Source organism: Odocoileus virginianus, chromosome X, assembly GCF_023699985.2.
Source record: "Odocoileus virginianus isolate 20LAN1187 ecotype Illinois chromosome X, Ovbor_1.2, whole genome shotgun sequence".
Classification (NCBI taxonomy): domain Eukaryota; kingdom Metazoa; phylum Chordata; class Mammalia; order Artiodactyla; family Cervidae; genus Odocoileus; species Odocoileus virginianus.
This window is the reverse complement of record NC_069708.1, coordinates 42,205,972-42,220,840: the sequence shown is the minus strand read 5'-3', so window position 1 is coordinate 42,220,840 and position 14,869 is coordinate 42,205,972. Positions and strand designations below refer to the sequence as shown.

Here is a 14,869-nt window from a genome sequence, read left to right as displayed (position 1 = left end):
ATGATTAAAAATCTCCAAAAAGCAGGAATAGAAGGAACATACCTCAACATACTAAAAGCTATATATGACAAACCCACAGCAAGCATTACCCTCAATGGTGAAAAATTGAAAGCGTTTCCCCTAAAATCAGGAACAAGACAAGGGTGCCCACTCTCACCACTACTATTCAACATAGTTTGGGAAGTGTTGGCCACAGTAATCAGAGCAGAAAAAGAAGTAAAAGGAATCCAGATAGGAAAAGAAGAAGTGAAACACTCTCTGTTTGCAGATGACATGATCCTTTACATAGAAAACCTTAAACAGTCTACCAGAAAATTACTAGAGCTAATAACAAATATAGTAAACTTGCAGGATATAAAATTAACACACAGTAATCCCTTGCATTTCTATACACGAACAATGAGAAAACAGAAAGAGAAATTAAGGAAAAAATACCATTTACCATTGCAACAAAAAGAATAAAATACTTAGTACATCTACCTAAAGAAACAAAAGATTTATACATAGAAAACTATAAAACACTGGTGAAATAAATAAAAGAGGACACAAACAGATGGAGAAATATATCGTGTTCATGGATTGGAAGAATCAATATTGTCAAAATGACTATACTATCCAAAGCAATCTATAGGTTCAATGCAATCCCTATCAAGCTACCAACGGTATTTTTCACAGAACTAGAACAAATAATTTCACAATTTGTATGGAAATACAAAAAACCTCGAATAGCCAAAGTAATTTGAGAAAGAAGAATGGAGCTGGAGGAGTCAACCTGCCTGACTTCAGGCTCTACTACAAAGTCACAGTCATTAAGACAGTATGGTACTGGCACAAAGACAGAAATATAGATCAATGGAACAGAATAGAAAGCCCAGTGATAAATCCAAGAACCTATGGACACCTTATCTTCGATAAAAGAGGCAAGAATATACAATGGAATAAAAAGCCAACCTCTTTAACAAGTGGTGCTGGGAAAACTGGTCAACCACTTGTAAAAGAATGAAACTAGAACACTTTCTAACACCATACACAAAAATAAACTCAAAACGCATTAAAGACCTAAATGTAAGACCAGAAACTATAAAACTCCTAGAGGAAAACATAGGCAAAACACTCTCTGACATAAATCACAGCAGGATCCTCTATGACCCACCTCCCAGAATATTGGAAATAAAAGCAAAAATAAACAAATGGGACCTAATGAAACTGAAAAGCTTTTGCACAACAAAGGAAACTATAAATAAGGTGAAAAGAGAGCCCTCAGATTGGGAGAAAATAATAGCAAACAGAGCAAAAGACAAAGGATTAATCTCAAAAATATACAAGCAACTCCTGTAGCTCAATTCCAGAAAAATAAATGACCTGATCAAAAAATGGGCCAAAGAACTAAACAGACATTTCCCCAAAGAAGACATACAGATGGCTAACAAACACATGAAAAGATGCTCAACATCACTCATTATCAGAGAAATGCAAATCAAAACCACAAAGAGGTACCATTACACGCCAGTCAGGATGGCTGCTATCCAAAAGTCTACAAGCAATAAATGCTGGAGTGGGTGTGAAGAAAAGGGAACCCTCTTCCACTGTTGGTGGGAATGCAAACTAGTGCAGCCACTATGGAGAACAGTGTGGAGATTTCTTAAAAAACTGGAAATAAAACTGCCATATGACCCAGCAATCCCACTTCTGGGCACACACACCAAGGAAACCAGATCTGAAAGAGACACATGCACCCCAATGTTCATCGCAGCACTGTTTATAATTGCCAGGACATGGAAGCAACCTAGATGCCCATCAGCAGATGAATGGATAAGGAAGCTGTGGTACATATACACAATGAAATGTTACTCAGCCATTAAAAATAATTCATTTGAATCCGTCTTAAAGAGATGTATGAAACTGGAACCCATTATACAGAGTGAAGTAAGCCAGAAAGATAAAGACTCATACAGTATACTAACACATATATATGGAATTTAGAAAGATGGTAATGATAACCCTATATGCAAAACAGAAAAAGAGACACAGATGTACAGAACAGATTTTTAGACTCTGTGGGAGCAGCGAGGGTGGGATGTTCTGAGAGAATAGCATTGAAACAAGTATACTATCAAGGGTGAAACAGACCACCAGCCCAGGTTGGATGCATGAGACAAGTGCTCAGGGCTGATGCACTGGGAAGACCCAGAGGGATCGGGTGGAGAGGGAGGTGGGAGGGGGCATCGGGATAGGGAATACATATAAATCCATGGCTGATTCATGTGAATGTATGGCAAAAACCACTACAATATTGTAAAGTAATTAGCCTCCAACTAGTAAAAATGAATGGAAAAAATAAATAAATAAAAAATAATAAAAAATAAAATATATTTTTCAAAACAATGCAAGATCGAAAATTGGATTATTGTCTTTTATGAACTGAATAAAGAAGAATTGCTTATCCTGAATAGTGCGCCATGCCTCTTCCAAGAATTTTTTAAATTTTCTTCATACTATCAGTGTATTTTTGTCATAGCCTTCTGAAAAGAAATTCTGATATTGATAGTCATTAATTCCTCATTGTCCTACATGGGTTCTGGTCTTACTTTCTTAATCATTAAGCCTACATTGATTACATTTGAGCTTAAGAATGAGGGTTTATATACTCAGCTAATTATCAGTTTCTAGGAAGCATACCAAGTCATGTGCTTTGTAAGTGAGATACATAGTATTATTTCTTGCATTATAAAGATAGTCAAATCTCATCAATGTCTCATAATGTAATTTTAATAAGTTCATGCATAGGGCCTTTGTTTGTATTATGACCCAAATCCAATTGATTGTCTTCCTTATGTACCCAAAATTACCTCAAGCTTTACACTTAAGAGCCAGAAACAGAAGGAAAATATTTGACCATGCTTGCAAAGCATGCAAATTAAAAAGGAAAAAGAAAAACTTGATGTTTTTTAAAAATTCACTAAGGAATTTTTTCTTCAATGATTTATAATAAAATATATTGGTAATATTACAAGTATATTTACCTTATCCATAAACATGCATACAGTCCTTGCATCACAAAGAGTTGGACAAAACTGAAGCAACTTAGCATGCACACAAGTGGTCTTACTGTTACCGTTTCTACTTCTCTAGGTATTTCACAGCACATAAAAAGCTTCTGGCATGCTACATATTTTAAAATTATCTCTCTTGTCTATCTCCATAGGGACGGAAGATTTATCCATCTTATTCACTGTAATATGCTTGGTGCCTCGAACAACATCCAAAACTTAGTAGATAGAAGTCCAGAAATATTTGTTGAATTAAAAATAAGTTAACAAATTTAAGGACTAATATTCGTAAAAGACCATAATACTTAACCTTAAGTGACATGTTGAGAAATGTAATGTTTTATGTGCTATATCTTCCAGTTTGTACCTTAAATATTGAAAACAAATGTCAAAAGTAGCATTCTCTTTTCTTATTAAGTCAGTTCTGTAATGAATATACAAGTTGAGATATCAAATGAAACAGCTGGAAATTATGTTTTGTACCTCAAGAGAAGTCACTTACATTTTAAGAGATCAGATCCAATTCAGAAAGTATATAAGAAGAAAGAGCATTTTTAAAACACCTAATATGTATTGGGTACTATATTTGAGGGAGTATTTTTAACCAAAAGTTTTGAAAATAGGATAGAATGGGAGACAAGAGAATCAAAGACAGAAAAAGGAATAGCCAGAAAAATAAACAAAACAAAAATCTATGAATGAATGATGTAGGCTAATGATTTCAGATGTCAGTTAGATAATAAGATGATTGACTAGGATGTTTCAGGTTCACTTTTTCCCAATGAGATATCAAAACACACACACACACACACACACACACACACACACACAACAACAACAAACTTAGGAAAGTAGCTTCGTTAAAGCTCTGGCAAACAGTTAAGAACAAGCATCTAACAACTGAAAGCCCAACCAAGAAAAGTCCACACCCAAAACAGTGGGAAATGTCATGACGTTTTTCCTTATTTTTGCCCTATTCACTCCCCCAGTGGTACAGTACAGAGGGAGCAGCCCATCTGCCAGTTGTTCCCGCAGAATGAAGAGAAAGTGTCAGAACTGTTTCTAACATTCTGGCTTTTGGGAAGGGATTACTGCCCAGAGAATTCGATTTCATCTCTCCTGACTCAGAGTGCTGATGAGAATGATATAATAGTTTGGATGTCAAATTAGAGGCCACTAAAACAGTAATGGTAGCCATGTTCTTCAAAAAGACCAAAGAATTGGCAAAATTCTAGTTAGATTTACTAAGGAAAAAAGAGAGAATACTCAAATAACTAAAATAAATGGAAATAAAGATATTAAAACCAATTTTACAGAAATAAGGATTATACTATGAACAAATATATGCTAACAATTTATATATATATATATATATATATATGTACATATGCATTCCCAACTCTTTGCTATCCCATAGACTATAGCTTACCAGGTTCCTCTATCCATAGGATTTTCCAGGCAAGAATACTTGAGATAGTTGTTACATCCTACTCCAGGGGATCTTCCTGGCCCAGGAATCAAACACATGTCTCTTGCATCTCCTGCATTGGCAGGCAGATACTTTACCACTGCACCACCTGTGAAGCCCACAATTTAGATAACCTAGATGAAATGTACACATTTTCAGAAACATTCCACATACTGAGGCTAATCGTGAAGAAATAGAAAATAAGCACAGATTGAATCAGTGGTCAAAAATCTCCTAACAAAGAAAATCCTGGAACCAAATGGCTTCACTGGTGAATTTTACAAAATATTTTAAAAGAATTATACTAATTTTCCTGAATCTCTTCTAAAAATTTGAGGAGTCAATTATTGCCAACTCTTTCTCTGAGGTAACTATAATCCTGATGCCAAAGCCTGACAGAAGACATCACAAGAAAAGAAAATTACAAAACAATATCCCCGGTAAACATTAAGAAAGAAATCCTAAAATAATAGCAGCAAACAGAATTCAGTAGCACTTTAAGTGGGTTATACACCAAGAATGAGCAAGAATTATTCCTGGAATGCAAGGATGGTTTAACATACAAAAATCAATCAATGTAATATACGACATTAGGAAAATGAAGGGAAAACAAATATAAGTTGCTTCAGAAGAAGCATTTTGACAAAATTCAGCACCCATGCATGATAAAATTTCTCAACAAACCAAAAATTGAAAGCAATAATTTCAACTTTATAAAGATCTATATAGGAAAATCCAACAGCTGACATCATATTCAATGGTGAATATCTATAATCTTTACCTATAAGATCAGGAACAAGACAAGGAAACCTGTGTCTACCACTTCTATTAATATATTACTGAGCAGACCAATTAAGTAAAAGAGAAGTAAAAGGCATACAAATTGGAAAAGGTTATCTCTGTAAGTCTACATGAATTTATGTTAAAAAAAATAAGGATTTTACATATACATAAACACAAAATGTTAAACTAATAAACAAATTCAACACTCAAAAATGAGTTATTTCTATACAGTAATGATGAACACTCTAAAAAGGAAATTAAGAAAATAATTCCATTCCCAAGAGCATCAAACATATAAATTACTTTTGTGTAAACTTACTTAAGGAGGTGAAAGACTTATGTACTGAAAACTACATAATTTTGCTGAATGAAATTGCACAAAGAAATCAAAAGACATCCTGTATTCATGGATTGCCAGACTTAATATTGTTTAGGTGTCAAAAATACTTATTCTATAGATTCAATGAAATGCCTAACAAAATCCTATTTTTTTCCTAAAGAAATTCATCCTAGAATTCATATAGAATCTCAAGAAACTCCTAATAGTCAAAACAATCTTGAAAAAGAACAAAGATAGAAGTCTTATACTTTCCTGATTTCAAAACTTATTCCAAAGCTGCAGTAATAAAAACTGTGTTACTGGCAGAAAGATAGATATGAAGACCAAAGGAATAAAGTTATAGAATAAATAAATCCATAAATAAACTTTCAAGTATATGTCCAAATGATTTTCAATAAGGGTGCCAAGACCATTAAATGGGGAATGGATGGTCTTTTCAACAAATGTCAATTGTAAAATATTGATATCCATATGCCAAAAAATGTTCAAACTACAGCACAATTGCACTCATCTCACATGCTAGAAAAGTAATGGTCAAAATCCTCCAAGCCAGGCTTCAACAATATATGAACCACCAACTTCCAGATGGTCAAGCTGGTTTTAGAAAAGGTAGAGGAACCAGAGATCAAATTGCCAACATTCGTTGGATCATAGAAAAAGCAAGAGAATTCCAGAAAAACATCTACTGCTTCAGTGACTACGCCAAAGCCTTTGACTGTGTGGATCACAACAAACTGGAAAATTCTTCAAGACATGGGAATCCCAGACCACCTTACCTGCCTTCTGCAAAACCTGTATGCAGCTCAAGAAGCAATGGTTAGAACCAAACGTGGAACAATGGACTGGTTCCAAATTGGGAAAGGAATATATCAAGGCTGTATATTGTGACCGTGCTTATTTAAATTCTATGCAGATTACATCAATTGAAATGCCAGACTGAATGAAGCACAAGCTGAAATTAAGATTGCAGGGAGAAATATCAATAACCTCAGATAGGCAGGTGACACCACTCTTACGGCAGAAAGTGAAGAGGAACTAAAGAGTCTCTTGACGAATGTGAAAGAGGAGAGTGAAAATGCTGGCTTAATACTCAGCATTCAAAAAGCAAAGATCATGGCATACACTCCCAATGCTTTGTGGCAAACAGATGGGGAAACAAGGGAAACAGTGACAGACTTTATTTTCTTGGGCTCCAAAATCACTGCAGATGGTCACTGCAGCCATGAAATTAAAAGATGCTTACCCCTTGGAAGAAAAGCTATGACCAACAAAGACAGCATGTTAAAAAGCAGAGGTATTACTTTACCAACAAAAGTCCATCTAGTCAAAGCTATGGTTTTTCCAGTAGACATGGATGGATGTGAGAGTTGGTTGATAAAGAAGGCTGAACACCAAAGAATTAATGTTTTGATGTTTTTGAAATGTGGTGTGGAGAAGACTCTTGAGAGTCCCTTGGACTATAAGGAGATCAAACCAGTAAATCCTAAACAAAATCGGTCCTGAATATTCATTGAAAGGACTGATGCTGAAGCTGAAGCTTTAACAATTTGACCACCTTATGTGAAGAACTGACTAATTAGAAAAGACCTTTATGCTGGGAAAGATTGAAGGGGACGACAAAGGATGAGATGGTTGGAAGACATCTCTGACTCAATGGACATGAGTTTGAGCAAGCTCTGGGAGTTGGTAAGGACAGGGAAGTCTGGCATACTAAAATCCATGGAGTCACAAAGAGTTGGACACTACTGAGTGATTGAACTGAACTGAACAGGTTGAATTAATTATCTTTTCAGTAATATGGAGACAACAAAAGTCGAGTTTGGACATAAGTCTGAAAGAAAAATAGGGCTTAAGGTTTTTAAATTTATTTGTTTTTTAAACTAACTAGGGCCTGATCGTGCATAAAGATATAAGAAGATCAAATAGAAAAATAACAAAGATTCAAAATGCAGAAATTGAATATATATATATATATATATATATATATATATATATATATATATATTCTTCAAAGATAAAAACAAGACAGTTAAAGGGAAAATTAAATGATATTCTGAAATGTAGAGGAGAAAACCTAAGTTAAATTGTCTTAATCTCCTAAACAAGATATCGATTGAGATAATATCTGGCAAACTGTTAAATGGCATTAGATGGGGCTAGAGGTTTGAAAAGACTGAAAAAATTTGAATCAGCTTCTGAGGAAAATGTGATAAGAAACAATTAGAGGACTAATAAAAATACCGCCCAGAGGCACCCAGAGCCCTGACTGAATAACGGTCCAATGTCTTTTTAAATATGTATGACATTGAAGACAACAACAACAAAAACAACAATAAAAGCTAAACTAAGGCAGTTTTGCTGGTATTATTATTATTATTATTTTAACTACAAGATGAATGGGAGAAATTTAAACTTTAGTTTAGTTCAGAAATACTGAAACAGCATTTTGAGCTCAATGATGTCCACTTTTTTTCTCAGCTATATTATATAGCTGAGAAAAAAAAATATTATATATTATAATAACTTCTCCATCTTAGAATTGCTTACCTGATTTATGGACATCATATTTAGATAAACTCAATTCCAGAGAAGACTATTCTATTCATACATCTTAAGTGTAATATATTGAACAAATTAAAAATATTTTCAGTATTAAAATGTTCCAGTCTTTCAAAAATTGTAGAAATAAAAATGAAGTTATGCTATTGCCCTAAAATTGTTTTTCAGTGTTAAGTGAGAAATAGCATCAGAAAAGAAAGGGATAAAGCTATGTTTCACAAACATACTTTTGTATACTACAAAAGTAGTATACAAGCACTTCAAAAAAGGGAACAACTAGAATATATATAGTTTTATTTGTACTGATGAACCTATTTACAAAACAGAAATAGAGTCACAGATGTAGAAAACAAGTTTATGTTATCAGAGGGGAAGTCAAGTGGGAGAGGAATAAATTGTCAGACTGGGATTAACATATACAGATTACTATATATAAAATAGGAGGAGATCACAACAGCCCACTCCAGTATTCTTGCATGGAGAATCCCGTCAGACAGAGGAGCCTGGTGGGCTACAATCTATGGGGTAACAAAAAGTCGGATACGACTAAAGCAACTTAGCATGCATGCATATGTAAAATAGATAACTAATAAGAACTTTTGTATAGCACAGGGAACTCTTCTTAGTACTCTTTAATGACCTATATGGAAAAAAGAATCTAAAAAGAGTGAATATATGTATAAATGAAGCACTTGGCTGTACAGCAGAAACTAATGTAATATTATAAATCAACTTAAATAAAAATTTTGATAATAAACTATATATACATTTAAACTATAAATATGTTTTTTCTATAGTTCTAAAATGAGGTAGACTTTAAGTTCTATAAAATTTGGAATTCAGATCTTTTGAATTCAGGTAATTTATTAAAAAAATTTCCTGAGGAGTGAGAAAATAAGGACCCTAGCAATGAAATTTGACTGAAGGATTTTTTTTAATGCTTAGACAAGTAGGTTGTTTGCTCTTACAGAAAACTCATTTATAAAGACATATTAAGTATGTGCTGGGTGCAAAGCACTGAGGAGGAGCAGAATGGCTCTTTTTTTTTTAATGGAGCAATATTGTGTTTTAAAACTTTTATAAAATTAACAGATGATTAAAATAATTCTATGGAAGAATATCCTGTATATAGGATTTTATCTACGGTAGAATAAGCCCATTTATAAGGCTATCAGTTAATACTTTTGTTTACTTGTTCCGATAAGAACTAGTTACCATACACATAGGCCAAAATAGATTTCTTACACTTTCAGACACCAAATTATACATATTTTAGTTCATTTGCTGGCTCTGAGTATCTTAAATGGCAGAGTCAATCAAATCTATTGTGTCATAAAAAGAATCTGATGTTAAGTCAGCTGGAACCATTTGATTTTCGACCCAATGAATTTCGTCATTTAGACATGAACTTTTCCTTAAAGTTTAACTTCAATTAGTTTGCTTTTATTGTATTGTAAAAGAAATTGAATCCAACAATCCAAACTTTTCATTGCGTATATATTCCAAGGGATACATTAACCATTAATTGTTATGAGAAATCTATTTAGATGTTTTAAGCTAATGTAGTAGCCTATAGACATGTAATTAGAATTTATTCTCATGGTCCTTTTTCTTTCCTGGTGATCAGCAACTTAAAATAATGTAAATCCATGGCTGATTCATGTCAATGTATGGCAAAAACCACCAAAATACTGTAAAGTAATTGGCCTCCAACTAATAAAAATAAATGGAAAAAAATTAAAAAATAATGAGTTCTCAAATTTGGCTTTATATTAGTGGTGATTATAAATAATCAATCCCTTCTGAATAACCCAAAAGGTAGAGATAATCCATTTACACAAAGTGTATGTTCATCCTCCTTCATTCATATGAATATATACTTTTTCTAACAAAGGGCAGTTAGTATCAAAGTGCACAAATGAAATGAGATGAGAAATAGCCATTCCTGCCGCAGGCATGAGGCACCACCACTGAACAATGTGTGACAATCAATTTCCAGGGAAAATGTACACTTCAACTACTGCCTTCAGATGACAGCTTTTCACAGAAATCAGATTATAAGGCTGAAGAACTACAGGTTAGTGAGAATAGATGAAATCATAAATTTCCTTGCTTTATTAAGACTACAGGCTGAAGTATCTACTTTCTGTAAGACTAATAGTGAGCCCCTTATGAGCAGAATTTGTAATAAATGAACAGAAGAAACTATAGATCTCAGATTCTAGATGCTAAAAGAAAAATAAGAGAAACCAATGGAGGCTAGTGGCTTCCCTGGTGTCAGTAAAGAGTTGGGTAAAATGATATTCTGTTTGCCCAAAATCACACTTTCATCTCTATCTTTGAGCATAATGGATAGAGTATTTTCTCATGTCTGTGGGTCCTCAGACTGTGTTGCTTGTAACTTTAGAGCTAGGAGAAATACTGAGATTCTTTAAGTCACAGTATAAATTATGGTGATTATGGAGAGACAAATATCCAAATAATCAAATTCCTGTCTTAGAACAAAGTTCAGTGAGGCAAACAACCAGAAATGTATAACAGAAATATATGTGTATATGTTTGTATGTACATATTATATACAATTATAAGCATTATAACAATATATATAAGAAAAATTTCATAAAAGCCTGAAAAATACAAATCTAGTACTATAAAGGATCTGGCAATGGCCCAAAATACAGATCCTACTTTAAGTGAATGCATACTTTAAGCATCTTTGTGTTTTCAATAACATGAGTATTATACCTTCTCATCATTTTATGTGTGGTACATAATCAACAGTCGAAATTGTTTGTTGAATACAAGAATGAATCTGTATGTTGAGGCTCTAGAATCTTTCTCAATCTCACAATTTCAATTATTGCCTCTCTCCAATGACTCAAATATTTGCCTTCAGCAAAGTTAGGTGTTACTTTTGAGATTTAAAACAATATCGTTTTTCAACTACATACAGGAGGGGTCCAACTGACTGCTTATAGACATTTCAAAATCAACATATCCAAAAATATAATCTATATTGCCTTCATTCCAGTCTTCTCCTTGTACCTCATGTTTTCTATTATTTGTGGTTTCTTAACCTTGGCCCCTTAATAAGACATCACGCATTCTTGTCCTTACTGCACTCTCTGTGCTGTTATGGTTAGTTGCTCTGTTGTGTCTGGCTCTCTGAGACCCCATGAACTGGGGCCCACCAGACTCCTCTGTCCATGGGGTTCTTCAGGCAAGAATACTGGAGTGGGTTACCATGCCCTCCTCCAGGGGATCTTCCCAACCTGGGGCTCAAACTGAGGTCTCCTGCACTGAAAGTGGATTCCTTACCATCTGAGCCACCAGGGAAGCCCTACTACACTCTCCATATGCCCCATATATCTTTCTTCACTTACCCCCTAAACCCCTTGCCTTCTTCCAACTGTGACTGCCTGTGACTAAAACTATTATCTGAAAGTATAAATAAAATAAAAAAAATAACATACAATCCTGAAAAGTAACTTTCAGGAACTGAAAGTTGAAGAAAGTGAAGAAAACCACTAGACCATTCAGGTATGACCTAAATCAAATCCCTTATGACTATACAGTGGAAGTGAGAAATAGATTTAAGGGACTAGATCTAATAGACAGAGTGCCTGATGAACTATGGACGGAGGTTCGTGACTATACAGGGGACAGTGATCAATGCAAAGAAATAGAGGAAAACAATAGAATGGGAAAGACTAGAGATCCCTTCAAGAAAACTAGGGATGCGAAGAGAACATTTCATGTAAAGATGGGCTCAATAAAGGACAGAAATGGTATGGACCTACCAGAAGCAGATGATATTAACAAGGGGTAGCAAGAATACACAGAAGAACTGTTTAAAAAAAAATCTTCATGACCCAGATAATCACAATGGTGTGATCACTCACCTAGAGCCAGACATCCTGGAATGTGAAGTCAAGTGGGTCTTAGGAAGCATCACAATGAACAAAGCTACTGGGGGTGATGGAATTCCAGTTGAGCTATTTCAAATCCTGGAAGATGATGCTGTGAAAGTGCTGCACTCAATATGCCAGCAAATTTGGAAAACTCAGCTGTGGCCACAGGACTGGAAAAGTGAAGTTTTCATTGCAATCCAAAAGAAAGGCAATGCCAAAGAATGCTCAAACTACTGAACAATTGAACTCATCTCACACGCTAGTAAACTAATGCTTAAAATTCGCCAAGCCAGGCTTCAGCAATACGTGAAGTGAACTTCAGATGTTCAAGCTGGTGTTAGAAAAGCAAAGGAACCAGAGATCAAATTGCCAACATCCACTGGATCGTTAAAAAAGCAAGTTCAGTTCAGTTCAGTTGCTCAGTTTTGTCCGACTCGTTGCGACCCCATGAATTGAAGCACGCCAGGCTTCACTCTCCATCACCAACTCCCGGAGTCCACCCAAACCCATGTCCATTGTGTTGGTGATGCCATCCAGCCATCTAATCCTCTGTCGTCCCCTCCTCCTCCTGCCCCCAATCCTTCCCAACATTAGGGTCTTTTCCAATGAATCAGCTCTTCGCATTAGGTGGCCAAAGTATTGGAGTTTCAGCTTCAGCATCAGTCCTTCCGATGAACACCCAGGGCTTATCTCCTTTAGGATGGACTGGTTGGATCTCCTTGCAGTCCAAGGGACTCTCAAGAGTCTTCTCCAACACCACAGTTCAAAAGCATCAATTCTTTGGAGCTCAGCTTTCTTCAACTTCCAACTCTCACATCCATAGATGACCACTGGAAAAACCATAGCCTTGACTAGAAGGACCTTTGTTGGCAAAGTAATGTCTCTGCTTTTTAATATGCTATTTAGGTTGGTCATAACTTTCCTTCCAAGGAGTATGTGTCTTTTAATTTCATGGCTGCAATCACCATCTGCAGTGATTTTGGAGCTCCCTCCGCCCCCCCCAAAAAAGCAAGAAATTTACATAAAAACCTCTATTTCTGCTTTATTGACTATGCCAAAGCCTTTGACTCTGTGGATCACAGTAAACTGTGGAAAATTCCTAAAGAGATTGGAATACCAGGCTACTTGACGTGCCTCCTGAGAAATCTGTATGCAGGTCAGGAAGCAACAGTTAGAACTGGACATGAAACAACAGACCAGTTCCAAATAGGAAAAGAAGTATGTCAAGGCTTTATACTATCACCCTACTTATTTAACTTATATCCAGAGTACATCATGAGAAATGCTGGGCTTGAGGAAGCACAAGCTGGAATCAAGATTTCCAGGAGAAATATCAATAATCTCAGATATGCAGATGACACCACCCTTATGGCAGAAAGTGAAGAAGAACTAAAGAGTCTCTTGATGAAAGTTAAAGAGGAGAGTGAAAAAGTTGGCTTAAAGCTCAACATTCAGAAAACTAAGATCATGGAATCCAGTCCCATCACTTCATGGGAAATAGATGGGGAAACAGTGGCTGACTTTATTTTTTGGGGCTCCAAAATCACTGCAGATGGTGATTGCAGCCATGAAATTAAAACACACTTATACCTTGGAAGGAAAGTTATGACCAACCTAGACAGCATATTAAAAAGCAGAGACATTACTTTGCCCACAAAGGTCCATCTACTCAAGGTTGTGGTTTTTCCAGTGGTCATCTATGGATGTGAGAGTTGGATGGTGAAGAAAGCTGAGCTCCAAAGAATTGATGCTTTTGAACTGTGGTGTTGGAGAAGACTCTTGAGAGTTCCTTGGACTGCAAGGAGATCCAACCAGTCCATCCTAAAGGAGATTAGCCCTGGGTATTCATTGGAAAGAGTGATGTTGAAGCTGAAACTCCAATACGTTGGCCACCTGATGCGAAGAGCTGATTCATTGGAAAAGACCCTGATGCTGGAAAGGATTGAGGGCAGGAGGAGAAGGGGATGACAAAGGATGAGATGGTTGGATGGCATCACTGACTCAATGGACATGGGTTTGGGTAGACTCCAGGAGTTGGTGATGGACAGGGAGGCCTGGCGTGCTTCAATTCATGGGGTTGCAAGGAGTCTGACATGACTGAGAGACTGAGCTGAACTGAACTGAACTTTCAGCATCCTCAATACTCTTAATTTTAAAAATCAGCAGAAGACTGAAAAACTACAAATCAATGAAAAGCATATGTATGATTAAGGAGATTAACATAGATAATACATAGTAACAGAAACACTGAATTATTCTTTTTTTTAAGGTTGGGTAACTGAGGTAAATTACATCTTCAATTATAAGAGTTAATGGCAAAGACAATATTAGGACATGAACATTCTTCCTAGACCATAAGTTTTGGTAATCACTTAGGAATGTGTTTTTAGAATGAAGCAGAGGAAACACCAGGACTTCTAATTAATAGCCTACATTTTCTGTTTTTAGAGAAATCTAACCAATAATGCTTTGGGTGATTGATTCAGCAAAAAGGTTGACTACTCTCCACTGAGAATAGAAATGAGTTTTTCCAACTTGGCCCCATCCTGAGTCACCTACATTAGGTATTCAGTACTTAACTTGATTTGCACTATTCCATAGAAGCCACATTTCGTGCAAAAAGAAGCATTCCCTGCTATCTAAGGATAATCATCTCCATTACGGTCTCTGAATCATCCAGAGTGGGCATCTTTATGCAGACCACCTTTGGATAATAGTAATCACTATGTAAATGACATTCACTTTAACTATATAACTA

The 14,869-nt window shown here is 35.5% G+C and overlaps 1 protein-coding gene across 5 annotated transcripts in view; it reads right to left on the bottom strand.

Annotated features, from left to right (window-relative positions):
• The window catches only part of PCDH11X (protocadherin 11 X-linked), a 958,739-nt gene that overhangs the window by 362,091 nt on the left and 581,779 nt on the right, over positions 1-14,869 (bottom strand). The window lies entirely within an intron of this gene.